The sequence below is a fragment of the Falco naumanni genome, chromosome 6 (genome assembly GCF_017639655.2).
Source record: "Falco naumanni isolate bFalNau1 chromosome 6, bFalNau1.pat, whole genome shotgun sequence".
NCBI classification, from domain to species: Eukaryota; Metazoa; Chordata; class Aves; order Falconiformes; family Falconidae; genus Falco; species Falco naumanni.
The window spans coordinates 77004705-77031166 of record NC_054059.1 but is presented as its reverse complement, the minus strand read 5'-3'; the positions used below and the strand labels follow the sequence as shown (position 1 = coordinate 77031166).

The following is a 26462-nucleotide window of genomic DNA, read 5'->3' as shown; positions in this document are numbered from 1 at the left end:
GTATATAATGTTTTATTATCTATAATATGAATGTTTTATACACACTGTATAAAACTAATCTTTTTTTTACAGCCCCAGCCTGCCTTCCTCGGTGACCAGAAGGTACCCTCTGCAGCTTGGGCTCCTTTGCAGTCTACATGAGGTAGCAACAGTCATTCAGCCTTTGACACGTGCCCCGTGACAAGCTGGATCTTCAGGAATTCCCAGCTTCTCCGTGGTCAGGGCTGTGGGGAAGCTCTCGCTGGGCAACAGCACTGTGTCCCAGCCAGCTCCTTACATTTCGGTGAATGGCTCCTAGCACTGCAGGCTGCCGTGCTGGAAATTCAACCCGCGGAGCAATTGCCAGCCCCCCGTTTTACTGTGGCTGGCAAGAGACGAGAGGCATGTGGAGCACGAAGCTCTCAGCCTCCAAAGGCTGTGTAGCTCACACCTCCCCGCTGAGTGAAGCCAGGCCACCAGTAATGAAGTGGCAGAGATTAGCTGCAGCCTGGGAGGATGCAGAGTGGAGTGGGAGCTGCCAGCATGCGTGGGAGGGGACAATGCTGTGCCTGAGTCCCAAGCCGCCATGGGGACATGGCCTCCAAGGGGTATTGCACAGCACGGCTCTGCCTGTCGCATGCCTGCCACAGGCACCTGGAACCAGAAGATGTAGTGGGGCATAGGAGCGAGGCTTTTTGATAGCACCTTCCCAGTGTGAATTATGTTTGAACATGGCTCTCAAAATAAAATCCATTGCAGTTTTGTGTTGCAGAGCACACGGAGCCTGAGGGCTGTGCCCCGGCTTGTTGGGGGCGAAGCCAGTTCATAGGAGAAGGCAAAGGAAACACTGAAACTGCTTTGCTGCTGTTTGATGAACAACTTGTCAGAGCAGTGAGGAAACTCTAAAACCTGCATATTTGTCTCTTGATTTTCTCTCCTATCTCAATTCTGGAGCAATCACAGCAAATCAGGGATTTCAGGGTGTGATGGCCACTTGTCAGCTCTGCATAATGGCCTGGTGACAAAGGGATCTGCCCATCTTTACCAGCCTCCTGACATTTTAAAAATTCACTGCACTCCTTTTCTCCCAAAGGGACAAGCAAGAATCAATTAAATTTGCAATCTGAAAGGGTAAATATCCCTTTCTCTCCAACCTAGGCATAGGAAGAAAAAACTGATTTCTGCCTTGTTGACTGCAGAAGGAAAAGAAAGATTTGTCTCTTTCTCTCTTTTATTTTATTCTGAGCTAGGTTAGGCAGTTTTGGATTTACCCTGGTGCAAAGCAAAGTATGATCAGAGGCTAAAGCAGAAGATTGATTTACAGTTGTGAACATCATTTATCCCCAGAGATACTGAGCAGTGGGACCTTTGGTTTGCAGACACGTGGCACTCCTGGCTCTGTTTCAGACTACATGCTTGACTGTCTCCTGAGTCCCATGTTTGCATAAACCCTCAAAACTCCAAGACAAATTCGAACAAATCCACACAGTTTGATCAGGTTTCATCATGCATCTTGGAGTTGTGCTGTGGATGTTCAAGAGATCACCAAATGATGTGGACTACCTTGTTATCAGGGTCCCTTGCACATTTTACATAGTTGGGTTTGTTTGCATTCATCTTTTCTGTTAACCTTGTGCCCAAAGATCAGATCTTGGCATCACTGGCCACGGACAATTACATTTCTTTTGCAAAATCTGGACAAGTTCAGTTCAGTGTAGTTTTGCACCAGGGACAGAGACAGGAACTTTGCAGTAAACCTCACTGAACTGTGATATAAACTCAGAGGTTTTGATTTGGAGATGGAGGGACAGATCTACCCCAGTGCAGCTGATGAGGAGATACCTCTTGTGACCTGAAGAATTGCAGTGTGCTTAGTCTGGGCCACGTGCTATACCAACGGGTGACGATTGCTCTCTCTCTGTCCCCCTTCACCAGGGTGTCTGCAGCCAGCCTGTGAATTTCTGCATCCTTGGGGCCTGTGGGAAAATGCAGAGAAAAGTATTTCTCTTTAAATTGCAGCCATCTATAGAAAGGGACTGTGCAATTGTTTGTGCCGAGCACAAAAAGGGCCCAGAGCTGAGGACTGGCGCTTGGGGGCTGCTGCCACCGCTGGAACAATAACCAGTGGCAGCAAACAATGGCTTTTGTCAGCTAACAACGGTTAGTGGCAGGGATGGGGGCAAGCAGCCCGCACCTCTTGTCTCGCTCGCATTTTAGGGACACGGAGCAGAAGAGATCTCTTTGAAGGAATCAGTGAGGGCAAAATAACTTGGGAAATAAAGGGATTAAAAATTATCAGTGTCACTCCTTCCAATCTACTTCTTTAATGGTATAAGTAAACTGATGGTAAAGCCCCAGATTTCCACCAGAGCCCTCAGCTTGCTGCTTCCAGGCAGCTCTGTCCACCACCTCCCAAAAAGTACATGTCTTTTCTAGTCTGGAGCATGTCCGTGAACCAGTTCATAGCTTGGCTCCACACAGATTTCTTGGTGAAGAAGTCAAGGTGGTTTCTTCAGGCGTCTTTGCCACTGCGGCAGGCTCTCCGGCCACCAGTGTTGGTTGCATCAGCAGGTTCGTGGAAGGTGACTGGAGCTTTGTTAAATATCCTCTTTAAAATCCATTTCAGTCCCGAGTCTGTGAGAAATCATGGCTCTGACCTCTGGGAAGCCGCACGATGGGTGAGATGGGAGGCAATAACTAACAGACAGGAAAGGTGACATTTGCACTAATATCCTACCGGTGCTATTTCGGGCAATGCAGGACCCCACTGGTAGCAAAGGGACCTGATTTGCATAATAATCTGTGTGCCTCCACACTTCCACCAGAACCATTTATTGCTTAATTGGATGTAGTAAAAATGGAGATATCAGCAGGTCGCATCGTTAGCCTTCCAGCCACTTACTCCCCATGGTGCCAGTCACAGCCCTCGCTGTCCTGTAAGGAGAAAATGCCAATGTAAAAACGCTGCACGCAGGGGACAGCCCCAGAAAGGCTTAATTCAAGCCAGTTCCTTCAGAGTGACCTGGGTGCAGTGGAAGGGGGCAAACAAGAGCCAAGCTGAACCTTTGCTCAAAACTCATCCCTGGTATCATGCTTGATTCCTCCTCTCCTTTTTGTATAGCTTGTGCTTGCACTTTACCTCTCCAGCACCTCTTATGAGGCTCAATAGATGGACAGACACTGAGGAATATAAAACAGCTTCTCCAACGAGCTTCTTGGTAACTCTTCCCACTCTGTTTTCGTAAGTACTGTGAGATAGACAGCTTTGCCCATAAGCAGACCTTCTAAGGCTGGGAGTCAGTTCCCACCCTGGCTGCGCCCAGTACTTTCTCCACAAACTTAGGAAATCCTTTAAGCTAGCTGGGCCTCTTTCTCCCGTCCCTAACCCATGGAAGCTGCAAAATTTTACCATGTTTCCTCTACTAAAGAGACATGAAATCTACGAATGGAAGCTGCTAGACTGGTATAACTTTGAGATCGGTCCAGCCCTAGATTGCAGGAAAGCTTGCAATCTGTTTCTCCAAACGGAAGGTAATCCATGCTATTGTTTTTGGGGATTCATCTTTCTTTTTAAAACACAGCCACAAAATGTCATGTGAATTTGAACCTAATCCTCAAAAAAAAAAAAAAAAAAAAAAAAAAAATCATGTTTGCACAGCTGAGCAGAGACTCCACTGAAGATTAGTGGCGTGTTTCAAGCAGACTACAAGCACTGAACGGGGACTTGTCTTGTCCATGAAAAACACCTGCTTCTTTGAGGTTCCTCTGCCTGCTGTGAGAAAAGGGGTAAGCAGCAACCCTGCCTTAGAAAAGCATGACTCAGGAAAGCTTTTTCTGCTCCTGTAGCTGCTTTTCACATGTGTTGTATATTAAAAAGGATATGAGATTGATGCCGCCTTGTTCCCAATATAAAATGAAATTTTTATGTATTATTTTTATTGGATTCAGCAGATCCCCAGTTTTCGGCCAGGGTCATGTTGCATTAGGCACGGTACAAGCGCAGGGCTCAAGAGCTTATTGCGACCGTAAGGATGAAGGATACCACTTTGATTTCAGCATGGGTTTTAACGTCCTGCTAAGGAGCACAGTTAAGATTTGTAGCTGGGAAAACCATACATGTGTGGCTTAACCCAACAAGAGGGAGAGGTAGTTTGATGTAGTCCAGGAGTTGTTTTCCACAATGTTTTCAGAAGGTGGCATGTCAAAGAAAAGCAGCAACTTCAGGCAGTGCCTGGCAAGCAGTTCTGGAGTGAAGACAGGCTGAAAAAGCCCAGTCAGATCAGTTAATTGCTGAGGCACCAGCATTTTTAGCTCCCATAAACTGTGCTCTTGCTGCTGTAACTGCAGAGACTGTTCACCTGCTCTCACAGTCTCAGGCCCTTTGGACACTTGCTGCCCCACAGGCTTCAGGGTATTGGGGGCTGTGAGGGTTGTGCTGCCGGGACAGCAGGGTTTACCCACAAGTACTGTGAGAGATAGAGAAGTGGGATAACTCTGCTGTTTGAGCTATATGAGAGGTGGGCACACTCCTTACTGTCCAAATTAAAAAAAAAAAAAAAAAAAAAAAAAAAAAAAGAAGTGTAAGGAGCACAGAGGCAGCAAGGAGTTGCATGGGCTGGTGAGGTTTTGAGAGGGTGGGAAACCTCAAGGCAGAGCCTGGCATGGGATGAGGGTGGGACAAGGTTGTCCCCATGCAGAGCATCACTAGCAACTCTAACATTGTCCCCAGCTGTCAGTGCTGGGAAGCAGCTGGCTGGGCATCAAGGGCACATCGGCCCCACTGCGGAGACGCTGATCCCACAGCACTTTTGGGACAGGCACCATCATAGGCACAGGCAACCCTGTGGTCCTGGGGCCAGCCTGATCCTGAGCTGCACCCATGGCCGGGCTGCTGACAACATCACTGTCCCTGGCGTGAGCTGCTTGCTCATTTTTTTGGCTTGAAGCACAGGAGGGAAGTGGGTCTGCCCACCAGACAGTTGTATCAGGGTGCTGCCCTGCAGATTCACCCCCTGCAAACATCATCAAGCCACAAGCAAGCTGGCTGTACTCTGGCAAGCAAATCATGTGCATAAAGGAACTAATTTACCCCCTTTCTGGGGTTAGGGGACCCTTCTACGCCACCACACCTACAGTCCCTACACCCTTCCCTGACTCAAGTCCCAGGACATCAGCACATTCTGCCAGAAAGCTGGGGACAGAGCCAGGATGGAGCAGAGCCTGCCATGCCCTAGCCTGCCCCGGCTGTCACCCATCTCAGGCACCACCTGGGCCAGGCAGATGCTGTGCTGTGTTAGGCTGCATTAACCAAGTGTTTTAGCAACTTCTGGGGCCAGTGTAGCTCCTCGAGGAGAAAACCTCTGACCAATGAATCCCCAAAGCATGCTTTTTCCAGTGATAAGTGCATGCTGTTTTCTTCGGCAGTTAATGCCTGTGAGGTGCTTGAGAGGGCTGGTGACTGTTGTGGCTGCTAAACAGGACCAGGGGAAACCTGCTTGTAAGGTACCTTGTGCTTCACCTACCGTTTCTTGCTTTTATTTCAGGGGCTCGGAGAGTTTGGTTGCTGTCTGTTACTACTGGATCTGTGATCAGCTGGTGATCTGCAGTCTCCCGGGAAAGGATTTCTAATGAGGATGGAGGCCCCAGGGCTATGATGTGAAACAGACTGCTGCAGCACAGCAGAGTAGATAAGATCAATAGGAAATGCAGATTGGCAACATGTTAGAAATATGACAGCTTCCACACACCCCCTGGGAAAAGGATTTTTAAATCTTTTAAAGGAGTAGCAGAAAGACTACATCTCATATAAATTTATATCTATTTACATATGTAGGTATGTGCATAGCAGTAAGAAGCAATCTGCCACCTCACCTCTAAAATATTTGCTGATGCTCAGGGAAAACTTTATCGGGTTGGTCAGGTTACTAAACCAGCTTTGTTTTCCTGCAGGAGACCTAAGCTGTACCGATCCACACCAAAGGAAGCCCTGACACAGAGCGGGAGACGCGTCCCGCAGAGCCCACCTCACCAGCACGGCAGGGCACTGCAGGGCTGCACCCCTGCTCGCTCCCCGGGGAGCATCGATGGATGCTGGAGGGGTCAGAGGCGAGAATTTGGGTCTTACCCACTACTTTTAATTCCTCAGCAGGTTACAGAGCACTTGGCAAGCCAGAAACTGTAAGTTGAAAGAGCAATGTATGAACAAGGAGCGAGGTGCCAGTTTTTAACAGCTGTGGTAAATGACTGCTGAAAGCATTCACTGAAGGATGGCATGAAGTTGCCACCACTTGAAGCCTGTATAATTCAAGAGCAGATCTTCTAAATCATCACTAAAATTCAGCCACACATTACTCAAGCTGGTGGAGTAAAAACTGAGGTGGAATTCCTGGGCTGTTTTACACAGATGGACTGACTAGGTCATTGTGATACTCTCCTGGGCTTTAAGATCTTTAGTCTGTTGCTGTAATGTACCAGAAATACCGCAAGGTGTAATTCAGGTGTTGGCATCTTATCACCTGGTCTATCAGCACCTGCTTTCTGGCTGCCTGCTGTGTTAAAGGTGCAAGAGATACCACAAACTACCTGAAATGTATTTAAAGTCTTGTTCGTGCGCTCTGTCACCTCCTGCAATGAGTTCATTCCTGCTGGGAGGGAAGCTGCAACCTGCCTGAGGGCTGGGTGCAAGAAATAACTGCTACCCATAAATGCCTCCTTAGCAAAGGTGTTCCTTCTCATCACAGCCCCATAGGAGGAGGGCCTGAGATCCTGTAAACTCCCACCTGACTGCAACTGCAGCCCACTACCAGGTGCACAAGGGGTGATTATCCATTTGGAGATACTCCTCCAGAAAAACAGGTTCAAGGAAACTTGCTGTCGTTCACACTGAAAAAAATCCTTGTGCTCTGACACCAGAGCATGCCCCTGCAGAAGTGCAGGTTTCGGTTCTGCGAGGGGTGAGAGGAACAGAGCAAGGGGTTTTGCATCTTTCCCTGATACAAGCTGCAGATAACCTGGTACCTCCAAAGCCAGTTGCCACCGTCCCATTCCCTTGTCACCACGTCGTGGGGTGTCACCACGTCGCGGGGTGTGCTCCCCTCGCTGTAGCTGAAGTCACGGTGATAGCCTGGACACCCTGTGGGAAGGAGATGGGCTGTACCCCATCACGGTCACCTGCACCTGCAAGGAAAGTTTGGGGCAGCTCAGCTCTGCAAGAAGCACAACCCACTCCTCTGTCTGCTTCGGGGTTGGAAAGGGTTAATCTGTAATTAACAGCAGCTGACGTAATTTTCATGATTATGTTATTACCAGTAAAGGAACTGATGTTTTGTCCTGTAACACACAACTATTGAGCTCCTATGTAGGGACTAGTGCTGCCAGCCTGCCTGGCATGGCTTCCCGCTCCCGGAGCCGAGAGCAGCTCCCCGGCGATGCCAGGCTCCCTGTCAGCTCCTGGCCAGCCACCTGAGCAGGGAGCTCACACTTGGCAAGCACCCTACACATGTCTGTCGCTTTTCCTAGCAGGAGCCGTGGTGATGTGTCCTGCAGCCCTGCAAGCCAAAAACTAAATGCACCAGACAGTATATTTGCAGCTAAAAATAACACCAAGCAATTTGCCTGAGAAAGGAGCCTGTCCCCCCTGCTCGGCAGCCAGATGACTTTGCTTCGATCACCCCAGCCAGAGCTGCCTTGCACAGTCCTTGTGCAAAACCATTTCAAATATTATAGCATGGTAACATTGGCAGCAGAGTTTAACCTTCCGCAGAATGGAAGCTGTGAGTGCTAAATCCTGGCGCAGGGAAATGAGTCCAAAGCGCATTCCTTCAAGCGAGGCGATGGAAATGTGACCACCAGCTCAGCTTTACATGTTTATGTCAAAGTTTACAGTATTAAGCAGGTTCTCATTCTGCAATCTCTGTTCATTTAGAATGTTTATGGTTGAGGGAATAGCTAGTGAAATCCCCATTCATTCATCAGATCACTGAATTGTCTCCTAAATATGTAATGATTATAATACATAGCACTTTGGCAGTATTTTTTTATCCCAGAATTTCAAAGCACTTCAATCAAACTTCCTAATGCTGCTGAGAAGTAGGGCCAGGAATACACCCTCACAGTTAAACATTACTGAGTTTGGAGTACATGATATATAGAGGTTAAAAATAACATGTTGTGAGTATAATACATGATCTTGATAATACACATAGAAACAATCCTGTTCACAGCTGGGCAAAGACCTGACGTTAGAACAAGGACAAGGCTGCCTCCTGCAACCTCACCGTTTCCCATCTCTCAAAAGCAATGGGACCCAAGCTGTGTAAGCATCTCAGAAGAATCAGGGAAAGCTTGTTACTTTTATAACCTTTCAGGCACCAGTTGAATTTTGAGAGAGAGCAGAGGTTTTTATCTGCAGGCCACCTCCAGGGCATCCCACCAACTTGCCCTGTTGCTCCCCTGCTGCTTCCTCACCTGCTCGGCCAGGCAGAGGGGCACAGCGCTGGGGCGAGACAGGGCTGGATGGCCCAAGCTCCTCTGAGACTTTCTGGCTCCCAGAAGATTTCAGCTGATGTATGGAGGCAAAAAGGACAGGACAGATTGCATTGCCGGTGCAGCGCTGCCAGCTCTTGTCATGAGTCGTAGCCTGTTCTCCTCCAAGCCCTGCTATCCCCAGGGAACGGGTTATCCGAGACTCTCCCCACTCCCAGGAACAGCAGCACGGACCTAACTCACCCTCAAAAATAAGTAGCATGGAAATAGCAGACTCCTAGTACCTCCAGGACCATAAGCCAATTAAAAGGACACCTCTCCGTATGATTTTCAAGCAAGCTTTTTTAAATATATGGCATTGGCAATCCAGCTTTCACTACCAAGATGAAGGCAGACTTGATGTACAACTAACTCACAGATGTACTGAAACTATTTTTCTTTACCCTGACCCTCAGTCCTCAGCCAGATATAAATCCCCAGCTGTGAACCGATGGTATTTAATGTTCTCCCATAACTGGGCTGGAGCTTATCTCCTTCTGCAAGAGCAGCAGTGTGCAGGGTGCAGTGGTTTGCATTTGTCTCAAGAAAAATCGCCGGTATGGGAAGCAGTGAAGCCAAGGGACCAGGTAATTGTGCTTTTGGTGGAGTAAGTTAATGTTTGATGGACAGGTGATGGAGTAGGCTAATATTTGAACCTCTGGAGTTCTAACTTCAAACACCCGCCGGGATTTGAGTCAGCTCTGATCTGTTATGGCCACTTGCCACGTCAAAGGATTTCTACACAACGGGGCAGACTTCAGTCAGGCTGGCAGTGTCACCAGCCATCCCCGCCTGGCTCGTGGAGGGCACTGTGCCCCCAGTCACCTCACAGCCCCGTCCCAAAAACCAGCAGACTGTCCCAGGGCTGCTGTGACAGGGAAAGTGGGAGTAAATTGACTCCAACACGTGAGAAAGGGGCAGATCAGCCATGCTAAGAACGAGCTGGGGGGTCCCGGCGGTCCTGCTCAGTGCCCTATTTCTAAACCATTGATTTTCTCTGGTCGGAGGAGGTGGTTTGAAATAACAGTTCAGATGCGTGCCCCAAGGTAGGAATTAACTGAGCTGCACAGGGTTAGCAAAGTGCTCAGGGCAGAAAGGACTTTGGCATAGCAGTGTTACCCTTGCTTTACTCATGCTTTTGTTTTTGAGGAAAAAAAGGTGGTTTCAAACAAGGATTTCTAGGGTTCAGGGTTTCTCCTTGAATTTGCATTTGTTTGATCTATATTCCTCTGCTTCAGCACAAAGTCGGTCTAGTTTACTCCACGTTCTGCACCCCCATCTCTCGGGCTTTGATGAACTTCAGTCGGAATTAGCAACCAAAGCTCCAACTCACAGAGATCTGTTTACTCAGCCCAAATGATCATAAAACAGGGACATGCCTTCTGGGCTTTAGCCTCTTCTGGCCACTCTGTGCTAGGAGAGTGTGCCAGCTCACCAGCTTCTTACTCTGCACTCAATACTCTTCTTGCACGGAGAGACCCCCGGGATGCACGGAGGGACAGCGGAGCGCTCCCTTGCATAGCTCCCAGCGGGGAACACTGCCAGAAGAGTCCAGAAACCAAGCTGGGATGTGGGGCAGTTTGCACTGGGGTGAAAAGGATGGGTTTGGGGTTTTGCTGTTCTTATTGCGATGCTGCACTTAAACATGGCTTACTTAGAGAGCAGCATATGACCCATGTGTACCTTGTCACATTCAATAGACCTCATGTGAAAAGCTGAAAGCTCTCAATAGCAGCTGGGCCCCGGGGACAGGCGCAAGGCTGAGCTGCGTGAATTAAAGAACCAAGAGCAAAGCCCACAACTCTTCTGACAGAGCCAGAACCCTGCCAAGAGTGCGGGGCTGCTCCGACCCTGCCCTTCTCTTCTGGCACCCACGGGACCGGACCTTCCCAATATGACTCTCATTGCTCCAGTGACTCCAGAGAAACTACAATAGTTTAAATCAACACTGTGTCTGGCCCTTTGTCTTAAATCTCCCACCCAGACTTGATTTTACAGACGCTCAGGGTCACGACAGAGTGCTCATCTATCACAGTCAGGTTGCTCCCCTCCTACCCTAAATCAAACAAGCCCAAGCGAGGGCAGCTCTTTTGTGGAAGGCTTTCTGGGCTGGTTCCCCCTTCTTCCCTCCCTAATTGTTCGTTAATGTACGTAAATGATTTAACCAAATAGAGGCTGGAGCTTTCCTCTGCCGTAGGAAGGGAACGCCGTTGGAGGAGGGGACGATCGCACAAATAGATTTATCTGTTTCTGATTCTGGGTAAATATTTATTCTCCTTTCCCTTTCCTGCACCCTTCTCATCCACAGGAACAATGACAGATTCTCCCTGGCCATGGGGCAGCAGGGTAATATTATTGCTCCCATTTTACAGATACACAACTGGGGCAAAGGTGACTTAATCTCAAGCTGGGGAAAGTCAACGGTGCTTTTACCACCAAGTCTGAGGGACTTTGAACAGGAGCAGCTGGAGTAAACAGCCAGAGCCAGCCTGGCTGCGGGCAGGAGCCGAGCTCCCTGGCTGCATCACCAGGCATCCCGGGAAGTGAAGTGCCGCTGTCCTCCCTTGGAGGCTGGGGCACCACCGGCCTGAGTCACCGTTCCTCTCCCTGACACGGCTCCTGCAGAGATCGACTTCAGCCCCTCTGACTTACCTTGACGAAGTGCTGGGAAGTTTCATTAATTCACATTTGCAAAGCCGATTTAGAGTGCTGCCTACAATGAATCCTTTGTAGCAAGAGCTACAAGCACTCAGCAAGATGCAGGGTGCAAATCACTGCCCTGTCTTTCCCCCCCCCCCCCCCCCCCCCCCCCCCTTTCCTTTTTCTTTTGCAAAAGGGAAAAAAATCGACGTTAGACTTTTCTTACAAAACAACAGACTACAGCCACCCTTTTTTCCTGGAATAATAATAATGCATTACGTTAGGTTAGTCAGTAGTATTCACTAATCCGCAAGACATGCACTGCTGACCTCTGAGGTAATTTTGGATCATGCTCAAGCCAAATAAAGGCAGATTTGTGGCTGCAGGTGAGAGATCCTCTGAAAAACCATAAACGTAACCACAATGTCCTCTGGTTTGATGTGAACTCAGCCTGGCCTTCATCAGCTTTTCTGGCACTAGTCCAGAAGCAAGACAGATTAATGATTTAAGGGCATTACACTATGATATGATGTAACTCAGCATAGCGTGGTGGTTTTGTGAAGATAGTTAGCACTATGTAAGTACCCAGGGCAGCAAACTGTAGGCCACCCCTTCTGGATAGTACCTGGCTCCTTGGAAGGCATTAAGGGCTTGACTGGAACCATTCATGGCATGATGTGTCCAGTGATCATAGGGGCATATAAACGTGCTCTTCTACAGGGCAGAAAACACCCCTGTGAAACGATACACCCCATTTTCTGCCTCCTGAAGGGACAGCAGAATGGTTTGTGGCTTTGGTGGATGATGAATGGAGTCAAGGGAGAGCCGGGTGAGCCTGTGAGGGTGGTGGCAGTGCCCATGCCCATGCCATGATATGACACACTGCATGCCCAGAGAGCAGCTTACAGCTCTGGCAGCACTGACCCAATGGCCTGGGCTCTGCATGGCATCTTCTGTCAGCTCCCCAGCCATTGCTTTTTGGGCTTATTAGATACATCTACCAGAAGTCCACTTACCCATGCTGTAATCCCTTCTCTGGGCAAGGTCTGAAGCCCCCTGTGTTAATCTTGAGCCTGTACAGAAAATATTCCCCAGCCTGTTATGACTACAGGTCTGCTTGAGTGCTAATAAATCAGCACGGCTCCAGTGGAGTAACACAGAGCTTGAGGGAGTGCTGGGTGGGGAAATGTATATAAAAGGCAGTCCCAATCTTCCTTTAGCAGCCATTAATTACAGCCAGTGATGGGAATAGGAAACAGCGATCATGCTGGGATGCTGCTGCTTCCAGCTCAGTCAGGGGAAGGCTGAAACCTGAAGACAGAGAGGATAAGCACTGTGGAGTGGAGTGGGGAGATATGTGAAGTTTAAAAACAACCTCACCTTGAAATCAAGGGTTAATGCTTGTTTAAGTATTTGGTCTGTGAAGTGACATCAGTAAGGTGAGGCACAAGCCCCATCATTGTACGGCAGAGGGCCAGAAAAGCGGCACACATGGGAGCACATCAGTAAATGGTGCCAGTCCTGAGAGGCAACGTATTGACGCTGGCCAAGCAACACCCCGTTTCCTCCACTTGAAAAGGCACTTGTGTGCAACCGAAGTCAGCAAGGACTTTGCTAAGGAAAGCAGGTTTCCTGGCTCTGGAGCTGGGGCAAGGCACTCGGAGCAGGGTGCTGAGCTGAAGCAGGTGAGGGAGCCGGGAGGCAGTGAGGAGTCGAGCTGCTCTGCAGCTGGACATTCGAAACACTTGGGAAAGATCCTTTTATATTCATCAAACAGCTCACAAAGGAGCTTAACCAGTGCCTCTACAGCGATTTGACACCAGTGGCACTGCGACTGTAATTATTAACAGGGAAGGAGAAGTGAATGGTGCAGCAGGCTTGAATAGCAGCACTCTCAGGAAAGTGCGTTCAAATCAGTGGTCAGATCATGGCCCCTGCTTCATTTAATCAACACCTGCTGGTGCATTTCCTCCCTCAACAAATAACTTTCTTCTCACCGAGGTCTAAGCCAAAGCACCTTCACCACCCAGCTGGAACAAATCAGGAGCACAGGTACAGCCTGTCCTGATGGCCCAGCGGCTCCTGGCTGAGACACAATGCCTTCCTGGCACACCACCTTCCTCCCACCAGGGTCACCCTGCTCCCACCAGCACTGAAACAAAGCTGTGTGACAGCAGAGGCTGACATCCAGCTCCAAAAATTGGCGTTATCCCATGATTGCTTTTCCTGACGTTCGTTCAGGCCAGCCACGGACTGGCTGCTTTCGTACAGGCAAATGTGTTATCAGTTCAAGGCAACTTGGTGCTTTCTCTGGTGTGGAGGATTTGTCTTTCCACCTCTGGTTCAGTAAATTTTCACGTTGGCTTCATCTGGTGTGACTCCACTATGGCTGGAGTGGTCCCACTGCCTCTGGACCTCTTTCCTGACCGCTGCTGCCTTTGCACAGCACGGGACACCAGACCTGAGTCTGCTGCCCTGGGAGAGTTTGGAGTCTGGAACCTCCTGAGATCTCTTAGCAGATTTATGCTTAAAATATCTCTGGGCTAAGAAGGTGTTAGGCCGTCTCAGAAGTGCTCTCTCCCCCATCTGCTTTTTCACGTAAAAACTAGAGGTGCCAAAATCTGCCGAGAGGACTATAGAGGAGCGGCCAGGAAAGATGCCTGCAGTTGTCCCTCAGGCTCCTGCACAGACAGTGTTTCACAGATGTGAAGTCATGAGTACGGCCATAAACATTTTAAGACACACCTGCCAAATAGTTCTGGAGTTTTCTAGTCAGAGAAAACCTTGTGCATATGTCAAGGGAAAGAAAATCAGGAAGATCCTAATTTTGTGGGTGGATCCAGCGAATTTGCTTTCTCTATCTGTGATGAACACAGACCGTCACCTCCACCTTCTCCTATAAGCTCGCTAACATTTATTTAGCAATGTAAACCACAAATTACCGGAATATTAAAGAGAATGTTTCTGTCATGCACATGCTCTACCATTCTTTTTTTTCAGTGTCTTTTCTTATCACACAAATGGGAGTTAAAACAGATGCACGCATGGGCTTCCACGCTCTGATTTCTCCCCTTTTAGGCATCGTTATGGCACCCTCACCAAGTGCAGCCTTGCTCTGCGAGTTATGCTGGATTCACCTTACCCTTTGAGGCAAGACTGTCAGCACAGGTGGCTTACACACGCACACACACATCATGCACACATCCACACTTACTTCTCCATTCCTACAATGAGAAAGAGCAGCGAGGGAGCTGCCAGCAGGGATGGGACAGCTCCCATCTCCTTGCAGTGCAGGTGACCCCATCCCAACAAGGCTCCCGCACGCTCGCCTCACATCTCCACCCCAGTGCAGGTCTTCTCTAATAGCCTAACCCTGGTGCCTCATTCCACTAGACCTGTACACTTAATTATGGGAGTATTTGGGTCCTGAGACCTAGGTCTGTAAGCAGACAGATGCCCACCTCTAACAACCCAGCCCCTAGCTCTTGCCTTAATGTGATGGAGAGAATGCTCCTTCCCCCGGCATAATGCCCCATAGCTTGGGCCACCTGCATTTTTAATTACAACTGAGTAACCACCAGACCGGTGGTGGCTGGAGGAAATAGGACTCCTTAATCTTCCTGGTCTTAGGTTCGCTCATCCATAAAACGGGAACGGTCCCTCCTGGGAGCATCCTCCTGGAGCCCTTCCCCTGGGCAAGCTCGCACTGTGCTGGGCCAGCACAGGGCTCGGGGTCGGGGGGAGTCCATCTGTGGGGATGTAAGTGTCACCACCTTCTGCCGACTAAATGCCTTTCATTAGAACCTTGGCAAAAAAAGCCCTGAGATGCTTTAACCACATCTGAAGTGGTTCACATCCTGCTGGGCAGAGAAATGGGAAAATATAAGGTGTGCTGCAGCAGGCGCAGTGCTAGCACTGTAATTAAAAGGTGGGTCAGTATAACTACGTCGGTCACGGGAATAAAAGAAAAACATACTACCTCCCTAACCTATGCTCTTGTTAGCGTTAGTTATACGGGCAACTACATCTTGCTGCTGATACAACTTATCCCCATGGAGGAGCAGCTTTAGCCTATGTCAGCAGGACAATCTGGATTTTATTTGCCAGGATGAGGCTGTATTTTCACCTGGATAGCCCAGCAAGCCCTTTTCACCGTAGGCAAGCCCTCAAGCTGCTGGCTGTCACCTTGTAATGGTGAATAGCCTTAATACCTACCCTCTCCCTTCCTCGTGCGCGTGGCCATGCTGCAGGGCGGGGGGAAGGGGAAGAAAGGGTCTGTGAACTGTTTCCAAGAACCCAGCCTGAGGTTCAAGACTTTCCCTTCTACAGCTGAGGGTTAGGTTTCTTCACCCTTGTACTGTGGTTTGGCTGGCTCTCAGTGCTCCTTTCTCCAAGGGGTGCCCTTCATGGAAGCTTGGAGATCATCCAGCCTTGGCGGGCAGCCCGACCTGCTGCAGCCCCGCCAGCTGTGCCCATCCAGGCTGCAGCCCCCTTCCCAGAGGGGCTTGGAGACCCGAGCAGCGAGTGCCCAGTTGTCCCCTCCTTGTTCTGGGGGATAAGGAGCTGATGACCCGGGCACTGCTCTGGACAGCATCCCCCCGCTCCCGCTCCTGCCAGCCCATCTGGTCCCTGGCAGAGGCTGAACCCCTTTCAGTCACTGCCCCCCTTCCTCACCCACGGGTGAAGCTCAGCGTGAGCCTGGTGCTGTGGAGGTGCATACCTCCCGCTCCTCACCCCTGCTCAGAGGCAGGCAGCCCCCGCAGCCCTCCTGCTCGGACAAGGAAGCAGTGTCTAGACACAGATTAGGCAAACAGCTAAAGCACAAGACCAGAAACTGAGAAACCAAAAGAAAAAGAGCTCCCCAGCTCTGTCTGCCACCAGTTCCTATGAGATTTGGGGCAAGGAAGGGAGCATCTTTATGTCTTTGTCTTCCTCACCTGCCTAGTATGGGATAATATTTCCCTTTCTGGCAGGACTGTGGTCAGAGTTAATTAGCATTTGAAAAGGGCTTTGAAACTGAACTATTATTACTGGAATTAAATGAGTGGCTCGCAGGGTAGGGAAGCATTTCACTTCTTTTTCCCTGTGGGTAGAATACCCTGGAAAATATTGGGATTTCTTCAGATTTATTCATTATTCAAGCATCTAGTACGTATTAGGTGTCTAAAACAGAACTCAGTTTGGATATTCATTCCATGAAATATTGGATGGCAGGCACATGAAATCCAAGCTACATTGTCCAGACAAATAAATCACATGACACTGGGGCTCTTCCCCTACTGGCACCAGCTCTCCTGGTGTGACTGCCCAAGGACGGGCATTTAAAATCTGTTTTCCATGACTCCTCGCTCAGGATTTTGAAATGTACTCTAGGTCTGCCAGTAAAACAAGCTCTTGCAAGAGTCTCCAGCAAGCAAAGCAAGGGCCCTGAAACAAGTGTATGTAAAAATATCAAATGAATGTACTTTGTTTGGTCAGGCCATGATTCTGCAGGATGTTTTAAAGTATTAATTTGTAGTCTCATGATTAATTCCACTGAAGCAAGTGGAACTGTTTCTGGGCAGAATCAGGCAGATGCTTACATACCCTGCTGAATACGACTTCCAATAATTATTTCATCAGTCCACGTGCTCTCATACTGTATTTTAAAGACGTCCTGTGTATTGTTTCACTGTCTTCCCCTGTACACTCTAATGCCAATTGCTGCTGAGCCTACATTGGAAACACCACCTCTGCTACCCATGAAACACACATTAGTCTTTACAAAATGTGTTTTCCATTCCAAGAAATGTCCAGTAAATTAAAAAAAAAGTTATGGGGCTCAGTTTTGAAGTCATGCTGGCTTGTGGGGGTGGTGGTTCTTAGCTCCGTATCTCTCATTAACTTCAGTTGAAGTTGCCTGTCTACCTGTGCAGCTGTGGCATCACACTCTGAAAATTCTACTCTGAAAGAGGTGCCTTTTAGAAACAGAGTTGTCAAGTTCCTGTGTAGACACAGCGGCTGGGATCGATGCAGAGCTTGCACATCCTGAGCCCACCTTGTCTGGATTCCATGGAGCTGGGTGGTGCTACCCCAAGTGACTCCTGAATGTACACAGGTAAACCATGTGTATTTCAAATGAATAAGGACGTGACACAAGTATCTAGCAGATCCCATTTAGACAGGAGATTTCAGGTTAAATCAATCTACTAATCCAAACCTAGGGGTTTCTTTCCTTCAGCTGTACCATAGAAGATCAGTATCCAGCCAGTCTTCACTGGATAACAGGCTCCACCTCATCTAGGAGCAGTGCTGAACATGGCATAATCAGAAGATGCTTAGACTAAATGCATCCCCTCCCTGGCCTGATGTGTGTCTTTTTTGAGGCTTGGGGTAAGACACCCACCATAAACAGACATGGGCAAGCCCCACAGGTTGCAGCCACCAGCCTGCAGCCTTCACCCTCTGCTTGTGCGATGCCACACAGGGAAGAGGCCAGGAGGAAGATAGTGGTCAGGGCTCTGGACGGGTTGGCGTGGTGGTCTGCAGGGTCACTACCTCACATTTCAATCTCTGACGTATTGATTGCAAAGGGACCTTTCCAAAGGCAAGCCTGGAGGTATGGCTGCACACCCAGGGGAAGGTGAAAGCCACGGGCACTGTGCCATAGCTACCTGTGGTGACTGCCTGCATTCATGGGTTGTGTCATAGCACAGCTGGATGAGAGGCTCCTTAGCTGGCTGAGCTACTTGCCCCATCAGCGAGCAGGTGGCCATGGGCATTCACCACAGAATAATGCAGAACATGGCAAATCCAATGCAGGACACTCATGTACTCAGCCCCTAAGCCTCCACCTGCCTTCATCTTTTCCCAATAATTTTCTTCTGAAGGGTTTCCATGGAGTTAGCAGAGCTGTCTTCTGAACTGTATCTAGGGCTGGCGGCAGGAGAGCTGCTGATGGCTCTGTGTGAGTAGGGGCAAATGCCATCACCTGTCTGTGCCACAGCAATGAGGTCTGTAGGGCAAAGCAATGTTGGCTGCTGTGAATGGCAGCCCAGGAGGTGCCCAGGCTGGTGGTGGCCAGCTCCTGCGCTGGTCCCGCCACAGGAAGATGTCTGCAGCAGCCCAAATCTGCTTGGAGCAGCTGGCACAGCACAGGGATGCCACACGGCTCCCATCGCAAGAGCCACTAGTGAACCCCCTCTTTTTTATTTTGCTTTCTGCTGCCTGATCTTGGACCTGAGCCCCTGTGAAATGTCCTCTCTGCCAAAGTCTCTGCTTCCCCTAACAATGCTGCAGTGCTGAGCTGGATGGAAAGCAATGTGAACACCGAAGGAAAGTGGTACGAACAGCTGTGTCTGAGGCAGCTCCATCCCTGTTTAACTTTTCTTGGGGACATGTGCCTCCCACTTCAGCCTCAGAGGCAAAGATAGGTAGTCCCACTTTAAACCCATGGCTCCTCTGTTCCTCTGGCTCGCAGGCTGGGTTGTACATGCCAGGGTGTGTTTTCTTCCCACTCCTTCTGAAGCTCGCTCCTGCTAGCAGTGACAGGAGTGCAAGCCTGCGTTATCCACGGGAGACCCAGCTGCTTGCTGTTAATGTTTAATGACAGCTCTGCAAGCTGGAGATATTCTCAGACTCTATTTTAGCTGGTCAGGTTTCATACAAACTGTTTTCAGCAAACATTGTAAATCTGCAGAGCATTAAGTTATTTAGTAACACTGGGCCAGATTCAGAGGAGACTAAAGAAAACTTGATGTGACTTAGTGCTTCCAAAGGCTTTCCTACATCCAGACAATATTTTTCACATATGCAAAACTCACTGTCTTTTGCTGCATGTGTATGCAACAGTCTGCACCGAAGGGTCAGAGCCGAATGGGACACAGACACCCTCCCCATCTCTCCCAGACAGGTTATTGCTCAGCCAGCATAGTCCTGCATGAGGAGTGGTATCATATGGTTTCCTAGAGTAAATTAATGCAGCTCCATTACGTTAAGCCAACTGATATCAGCAGAGAATTCAGACAGCTAATTTTTAACCTTCTCCAATTTCCCTTTGGCTCATGAAACCATTTCCTGCCCCGGGTCCCTCTGACAGTCCCCTGGTTCTCCTCCAAACATCTCTCCAGTGGAGAGACTAAGCTAGACATGAAGTGTAGGAAGCTCAGAGCTTAAGGTCATGCAAGCAGGATCTGAGGGACTCTGATGATCCTAAACTGGTATTACTTATATGCCCAGACTTTGAGGAGAAACAGGTCAGCTCAGCTCAGCTAGGAATTTGAACCCTTAGACCAAACTTCGCCTTCATTTAAATCTGGTTGGGGCTACAGAGGTATTGCAGCTCATGGGGAGTATGATGCCTCCACCCTCCACTTCTACCTTGACCACTGATCCGAGGTGCACAGATTTTCTGCAGCTATCATTGGCAACACACACCCAAGACAGACAATTGTCACAGAGAACAACCGCCTGGAGATTTCAAAGCTCAGAATTTGGCCCTGGCTGCCCTGATGTTCTGTGAAGACCTTGAAAGACCCTGACAAGGTCGTTGCTTTGACTTTGTGAAGAAGGTGGCTGGTACAAAGATTTAGGGTGTTCTGTGTGCATGCGGCGGTACAAGGGAAAGCTGGGGTTTGCCAGCCCTGGGCACAGGCATGGCGGGGGGGGGGGGGGGGGGGGGGGGGCAGGCCGGTGCCTTTTGGGTGCAAGGACAAAATGGAGCAATGGCTGCCCAAGCCATGAAAACAAGTTTAAACCCTTTCCTCCCTTTCACCTTCCCTCCTTAAAACACTGAAGGCTAGCAAGTGCCTGCCAAGGCATGTTCCATCCCTAACTGGAGAGAGGGCTGAACGGTGACGTTCTGAATATGACGGGAGGAAGGGCAGTGACAAACCCCACGCAGGCAGGCTGTCTGCAACCACAAGTGCTCCTGGCCCCACATTGCTCCAGCAGCCAGGACCTTCGCTGTGCTCCTTATCAGCACTAACAGGGACAGGGTGTAACTCCCCACATCTCCTGTGGAGCTGCTCCCAGTGACGGGAAGAGAGAGGTCCTCTGCGCACACAGAGCTGCACGTGCTCAGCTGCCCGGTGCTCACATGTGCAAACCCATGCTGCACTATTGCAGGAACAAGCTGTGCCTGGAGGCTGCTTGTCCTGCTTGCTCCAGGGCACGCTGGAAGCATGCAGGGCTGCCTCATCTCTGCTCTTTACAGACAGCAGGCAGCAAAGCATGAGGGTGGATTTCCATCTACCTGGAGCTGAACCCTTCAAAAGCCCAAGGGTGTTCTTTTTGTTTGGACGCAGAGTTCATAGGTTCAAACTTGTGCCTACTTCTGATTTTAGATCACAGCAAGGGAGAGGCTAACAAGCACGGTGCAGAAGGCAGGAGCTGGCTGGGGTGGGCAGTGGGAGGTTGGCATCATGGGGAAGCTTCTGTGGACGATGGTTTTAAGACTTATGTTCGGCCCCAAGTGAAGGTGCCCGTCTGTGTCAAGGATGCAGAGGATGCACCCAAAGTGTGCTGCTACTCCCAGTCTTCTTTTTCATTCCCTGAATCCTGTCTAAAAGCATCCCTTTTGCAGAACAAGATGCTCTCTGTTAAACTAGGAGTGCTGTCAGCAGCCACTGTAAATAGCCATAATAATCTGTAAGGCAATGTACAGCTCTGATGTGCAAGTGGGATTCAAAGAAGCCTCGCTAACGGGATAACGCAGGCAGTATTTAAGCTGAGTTTCAAACTGATCATAACGCTTCACTTGACAAATGTCTGGTTTTGAACTTTTTTAAGCCTTTAGGGCTTTAAGCAGAGAGTATCAGTCTTCTGCAGAATAAATCCTTAATATTTTGGGCTTTCACTTAGGAAGAGGAAAAAAAAAACCCTAAGCAGAGAAGAAGCCAGAAAGAATATCTGATTTCATTGCTTTCATCATACAGCACAAGTTACCATTTATTTTCTCTCAGAAGCCAGGGGCATATCTTCCCTAAATATTTACCTATTTTCTTTCTAAGGGCATGTCTGCAGTGCAGTCATCGCACTGATTTGTGTTGTAGACATACCCACCTTACTTTTGATCTAATACATCTAATACATCCAGGGTCTAATAGCAGGCTAATAAAACCAAGGTCTAGTAGTTACAGTGAGGTCAGGGTAGCCTGCAACATCTGCTGGGAATATCTTCCAGCCATTGCTCTGTGCCGAGCCAGGCACCCTAAAGCTGCACTGCACTGCATTGCAGGTCTTGCAGTGAAACTGGGGACAAGCGGGCTTCACCAGGCATGGAAGTTTGGCTGCAGGAAATCCTTCAGCCTCACAGCTCATTAATGCCTTTCCGAAATGGAGCCGCATCTGCCGGGTCTCTCTCTGCCTCTGTGTTTGCCTGACAGTCAACCCAGACAAGCAGAGGCTGTGCTGCCTCCAGTTCAGGAGCCTTTCAAGCCCCAGCTACGTCAAGCAGCCTGACCTGGCCTGACTTCAAAGCTGTCCCGGCTTTGAGCAGGGGTTGGTCTAAAGACTCCTGAGATGCCCCTCCCAACCAGAATGATCCTGCAATCCCATGATGCCAGCCCAGAGATACCCTTCTTGACTTCTTGAAGGGCTCTATCCATCTCTGTCCAAGCAACAACAACAAGGCTTTGTACTCTGAGCATTTTCTGCCTCAGCATCAGAAACTGAAGGTGTGACTGTATCAAAGACATTGTTTTTCCTCCCCTCACTTTCCCACAGGCAAGCAGTATGATCTCTCCATCCTGGAAAGGAAACTAAGGCACACTCAGGTGGCATAAGATGTCTCTCATTGGGGAAGTAAAAAAAGTCAGTTAGTGGATGATTGCAAGGCTCACGATGACCGTCTACCTTGATCAGTACTGTAGGCAGCCTCTGCCATATCTTAATTGAAATCGAACAGAGATTCCTGTTCAGGACACATTCACACGGTGACTGCAAACCCTGGTGCACACCCCACTTGTCCTCAGAACCGCTGATCACCTCAGCAATCTCCCTGCAGCCCTGCACAAGCAATGTTTTTAAATGTTTCTTGCAGTTCTTTGACCCTCATGTCTTCCTGAAGCTGTACCTGCATCCGGCTGTGCGCCATGCTGTGCAGGTAGTCTGCAAGCCTCCGTCTTCCAGCATACGCGGCCCAACCTGCAGGACGAGGCCTTGGGAGCTACAGCTCTGATCCCAGTACTGCCATTGCCTTGCTTTGTGTGAGCTGACTTGCACCAGGCCCTCTCTGCCCTGCCCTCTGTAGAAGGTGGAAACCAGCAGCGACCAGCAGCGATGTGAGGATGGGAATGTGTGCCCTGAGCTGGAAGGTGCAAGAGAAGAGCACTCCGTGCATTGCAACAACCCCACCTCCTTACCCCCTCCTCCTGAGAGGACAGACCCAGCATTACTAAACCTCCTGCCTAGTTACGTTCCCTCCATCTCCCTGCATTCCAGTTGCACCCTGTCGTATTTTTTCCACTTCAGTCGCGTACCTGCTCCAAAGGCAGCCCCAGCCAGCCGTTCCACCACGCCGTCATCTTCCGCTGACCTGCACTTCACGCAGAACTCCTGCTAGCCTTTTCTTTTTTTTCCACTAGGCACTCTTGCAGAAACTTTGGGGAATACTTAGCACTTAGCTGCCTAGACATCCTGGCCCTCCTGCCTCCGGGAGCTCCCCAGCAGGTGCCCAGCAGATAAGCTGGGGCTGTGCTGCAGCTGCCAGCACTGCCCTGTGAGCTCAGCCTCCAGCGCTTCACCCCAATGGAGAGACAGAGATAAAGACTTCCACCACCCTCTAATTAATGTAGGGGAAGTTCTTCAGGAGCCTTAGAAGCCCTGTCTTCAGTGGTTTCCATGAAATTTAAGAACTTATTCACTTAGCTCTTTGTAAAATGGGGCTTGGGTACTCTTGGGAAATTGGCCTGCGGTCACTTCCCAGACTTTGCAGTAGCTTCATCTGAAATGTCTTTACAGGTGAGTGACATCTACATGTGAGCCAGACACCCTGGGCTCAGTTAATAGAGATAAACAGGCATTTACAGGAAACAATTCATCTTCTCCTATGGTAGATACCTAAAATAACCCACAGCAATCACAAAACAATTGCTTCCCTCTATAAACTATAAATTTAATCTGGAAAAGCAGCTCAGCCCTCGACACGCGTTGGAGGATTTGGTTGCCTGGTGCTTTTTGAGCTGCCCTACCTTATCAAACATTCGCACAGGCAGGCAGGTACATACATATATGTACAGCAACCTGCAGGAGACAAATGCCCTTCCCACACGCCACCTGGACTCCAGGCGAAGGATCCTGGATTCACTGTCCTGTTACCAAGAAGGTGAGTATTGCTACTTTTGGGGTAGCTGGAATAATTTCCCTCCATTGCACCCCCTCATTTATGTCCTGTAACATAAATGGTCCATGCTGGAATAGTTGAAAATCAATAATTTGGCCCACAGTGCTACACAACAAAGCAATGATTAATAAAATAATAACTGAATTTGTTAGAAAGAAAGCAAATCGACTGAGTTACGTGGCATCATGGCAACTGCCAGCGCAACGTGTGGGGGTATCATGCCGGTTCTGCAGATAGCCACCCCAACCAGGAAGTGTGTGCAAGATGTCAGCTACAAGTATTACATCATCAGGAAAAAATCTCAATGGCTGATAATCGCCTGAGGGGAATGTCAGTGTTCCCAGCTTGGTGCAGAGAGAAGCCTTACAGGAATTAACTCTTTCCTAGGGGATTCACAACGCTAGATTTTACCAGTACTTCTTCCACCCTGTTTGTCTAAAATGAATCCTTATTCTCTTACTTTCCGTTTTTCTCTCTCACTCAAGTCATAAACAATGTGACTTTACAGTGACAGCTGTCTGTCACATCGGCTGCGTGACGGAGCATGTTTTCTCTTCCACCTCACTAGCAGATTTCTGGTTGGACACTGGATGTCCACCACACATGCCATTCCTGTAGAAGGCGATAAATGTTATCAGTTAAACACACCCCAGGCAGCCTCCCTGTTGTCTGGGGAGCAGCCAGTCGTCCTACATGAAGAAATACCCTCTGTGCATTGCCAAAATGACCCATCCTGTGGTAATACCCAAGGCGGTGTGAACATGGGTCTGTTTTACCTGAAATATGTTCTGGGAGATGCAATGATGAAATAGGTTTTTACCAACTCATCGACGACACACTATGGCTGGTTACTGCTGAGATTCAGGAACCAGTGCCGCAGGGATCGATGCCCTGCGCAGCCCCATGCCTGGGCAGGGCAGATCCTTCCCAGCGACGAAATCCCCCCTTGTCTGAAGGAGAGGGAAGTGGTAGTGCCTTCCCCCGAGTCTCCACAGGCTCCAGGCAACCTCCAGTCCCATAAAAATGTCCTTTCCAGTCAAGGGGACAATGGATATTATATATTTCCTTCTCCTCCTTGACGTTTTGTACATAGAGACGCTGTCCTCAGCCCTCAGCTGGTGCCAAGGCATCTCAGCTGTTCTTCACGCTGGATTGCTGTGGTTTGTGCCTGGAAACTGGAGTTCAAACAATTCCTGCTATTAATGATCCTGTTGAAAGTTCACCTTTGTGCCCTGGGCCAGGCTCACTGGGCAGCAGGAGGTCTCCTATAACCTCTTCCCTCCCACCTGCATTTTCTCAGTTGTTTTGCATCCCTCTTGTTCTCAGTCAGGTAGAACAGCAATTCCTAAGTACCTTGTTTCAGTTCACTCTTTTTTTCCTGATGCAGAACTATGCCGCTGCACCTCTCAGGCTCTCCAAGCCAACTTTGCATGGGCAGCACGGTCCACCTCCCCGCTCCCATACACTACTGAGTCTCTTTTTAAATTATCTTAAACCTGCAGACTATGTCCAGAAACTCACAGCTTCCCAGTTACTCAGTCTGGCACTGGCACGTTTTTTGCCCTTATACTCACACCGAGAGGCCCCCTAAACTTGTGCTTACTTCTTCTAGAGGTCTTCCTCACTTTTGTCCTCTTCATGACACCCTTCCCCTCCCCCCAGCTCCTGAAGACACTCTCTCCCTATTGCCCTGCATTTCTTTCCTGTGTGCTCAAATACTATTCCTCTCCTCAGCCCATACATGCCTCCCCCCTCTCAGCTCCTCAGCTGTTATCTCCTTCCAAGCTGTGCCATGCTGCAGCCACCGAGCAGAGGCTGGGGTGGTTGATTTCTCTTCCCTGCTCACAGCCACCGAGGCCAGAGCTCACAGACACCTGGACACTGCGGGCCATCAGTCCTGACACAGGGGACGGGTCCCCTCAGCATCTCAGCACCCCCCTGCAACACCTTGCCTTCTTCCTTCCTTCCTTCCTTCTTTCTTTCATTCTTTTCTCTCTGTTTCCTTCCTTCCTTATTTCCATTTTTCCTTCCCTCCTTCCTTCCTTCTATCTTTTGTTCCTTTCTTCTTTCTTTCCTTCTGCCTTTTGTTTCTCTTTCTTTTTCCTTTCCTTCCTTCCTTCCCTCCTTCCTTCCTTCTTTTTCTTCTTTCTTTCTTTCTTTCTTTCTTCCTTTCTTCCTTTCTTTCTTCCTTTCTTTCTTTTCTTCCTTTCTCCTTTCTCCCTTCCTTCCTTCTTTCTGTCCTTCCTTCCTTCCTTCATTCATTCATTCTTTCCTTCCTTTCTTCCTTCTCTCCTTCCTGCTTTCTTTCTTTTGTTTCTTTCTTTCTTTTTCTTCCTTTCCTTCCTTCCTTCTTTCCTTCTTTCTCTCAAATTCAATTCTTCTATTCTCCAGAGGAACTAAAGCCCCCCCAGCACAAAGTACATACAGCGCTGCCCCTGGACATCTCAATTCAGAAAGCTTTGAGCTCCCATTGTTTGCAGTTCACAGAGTTCACCTGCATTTTAGTCTCCTCATCTATTAAAGAAAACAAAGTGGAAAGAAGAGAGAAGGAGAAATATGGCTGTAAAAGCAGCAGTTGGTCAGAGAGCCCGCACGTCCCTGGTACCAGTTGTGGTCCAATCAATCAGTCTCAAACAGCTCACTGGAGAATAACTGACCAACTTACCCAAATTTATTTTCTTTAATAACAGAATCCTCCTGTGACCCTGCGGTTACTGCTGACACAAAGCAATGCCCGCTTGAGCCTGATAGCTGTTCCCTTGCTCCCTGGTTTTCTTCTGCCATCGTCCCCTTGTTTTCTGCAGACAGCAGCTTTAAATCACTGCCAGCCACTTCTGCCTGCGAGGGCCGGGAGAGACTTTCCTGCACAGGTCACTCACTTGTGACTTGGGTATGTTTGCCCATGCATGCTCAGGGAGATGGTAGCTTTTTCCATTTTCTCCTTGCTCAGTAAAATAAAGGCGAACATGCCTGGGGATGCCTGCTGACTGTTTGGGTG

The 26462-nt window shown here is 49.1% G+C and overlaps 1 long non-coding RNA gene across 3 annotated transcripts; it reads right to left on the bottom strand.

Annotated features, from left to right (window-relative positions):
* Positions 1-80: 80 nt before the first annotated feature.
* LOC121090676 lies at positions 81-22859 on the bottom strand. Of its 3 annotated transcripts, none has more exons than XR_005828652.1 (4): positions 22602-22859; positions 8446-8707; positions 5502-7155; positions 81-2913 (listed from the first exon to the last, which is right to left on the bottom strand). It is a non-coding gene; the product is annotated as an uncharacterized LOC121090676 (long non-coding RNA). The 3 variants fall into 3 exon arrangements; XR_005828651.1 differs by lacking the exon at positions 8446-8707 and having other exon boundaries at positions 5502-5647; positions 6997-7155; XR_005828649.1 differs by lacking the exon at positions 8446-8707.
* Between the last annotated feature and the right edge of the window lie 3603 nt (positions 22860-26462).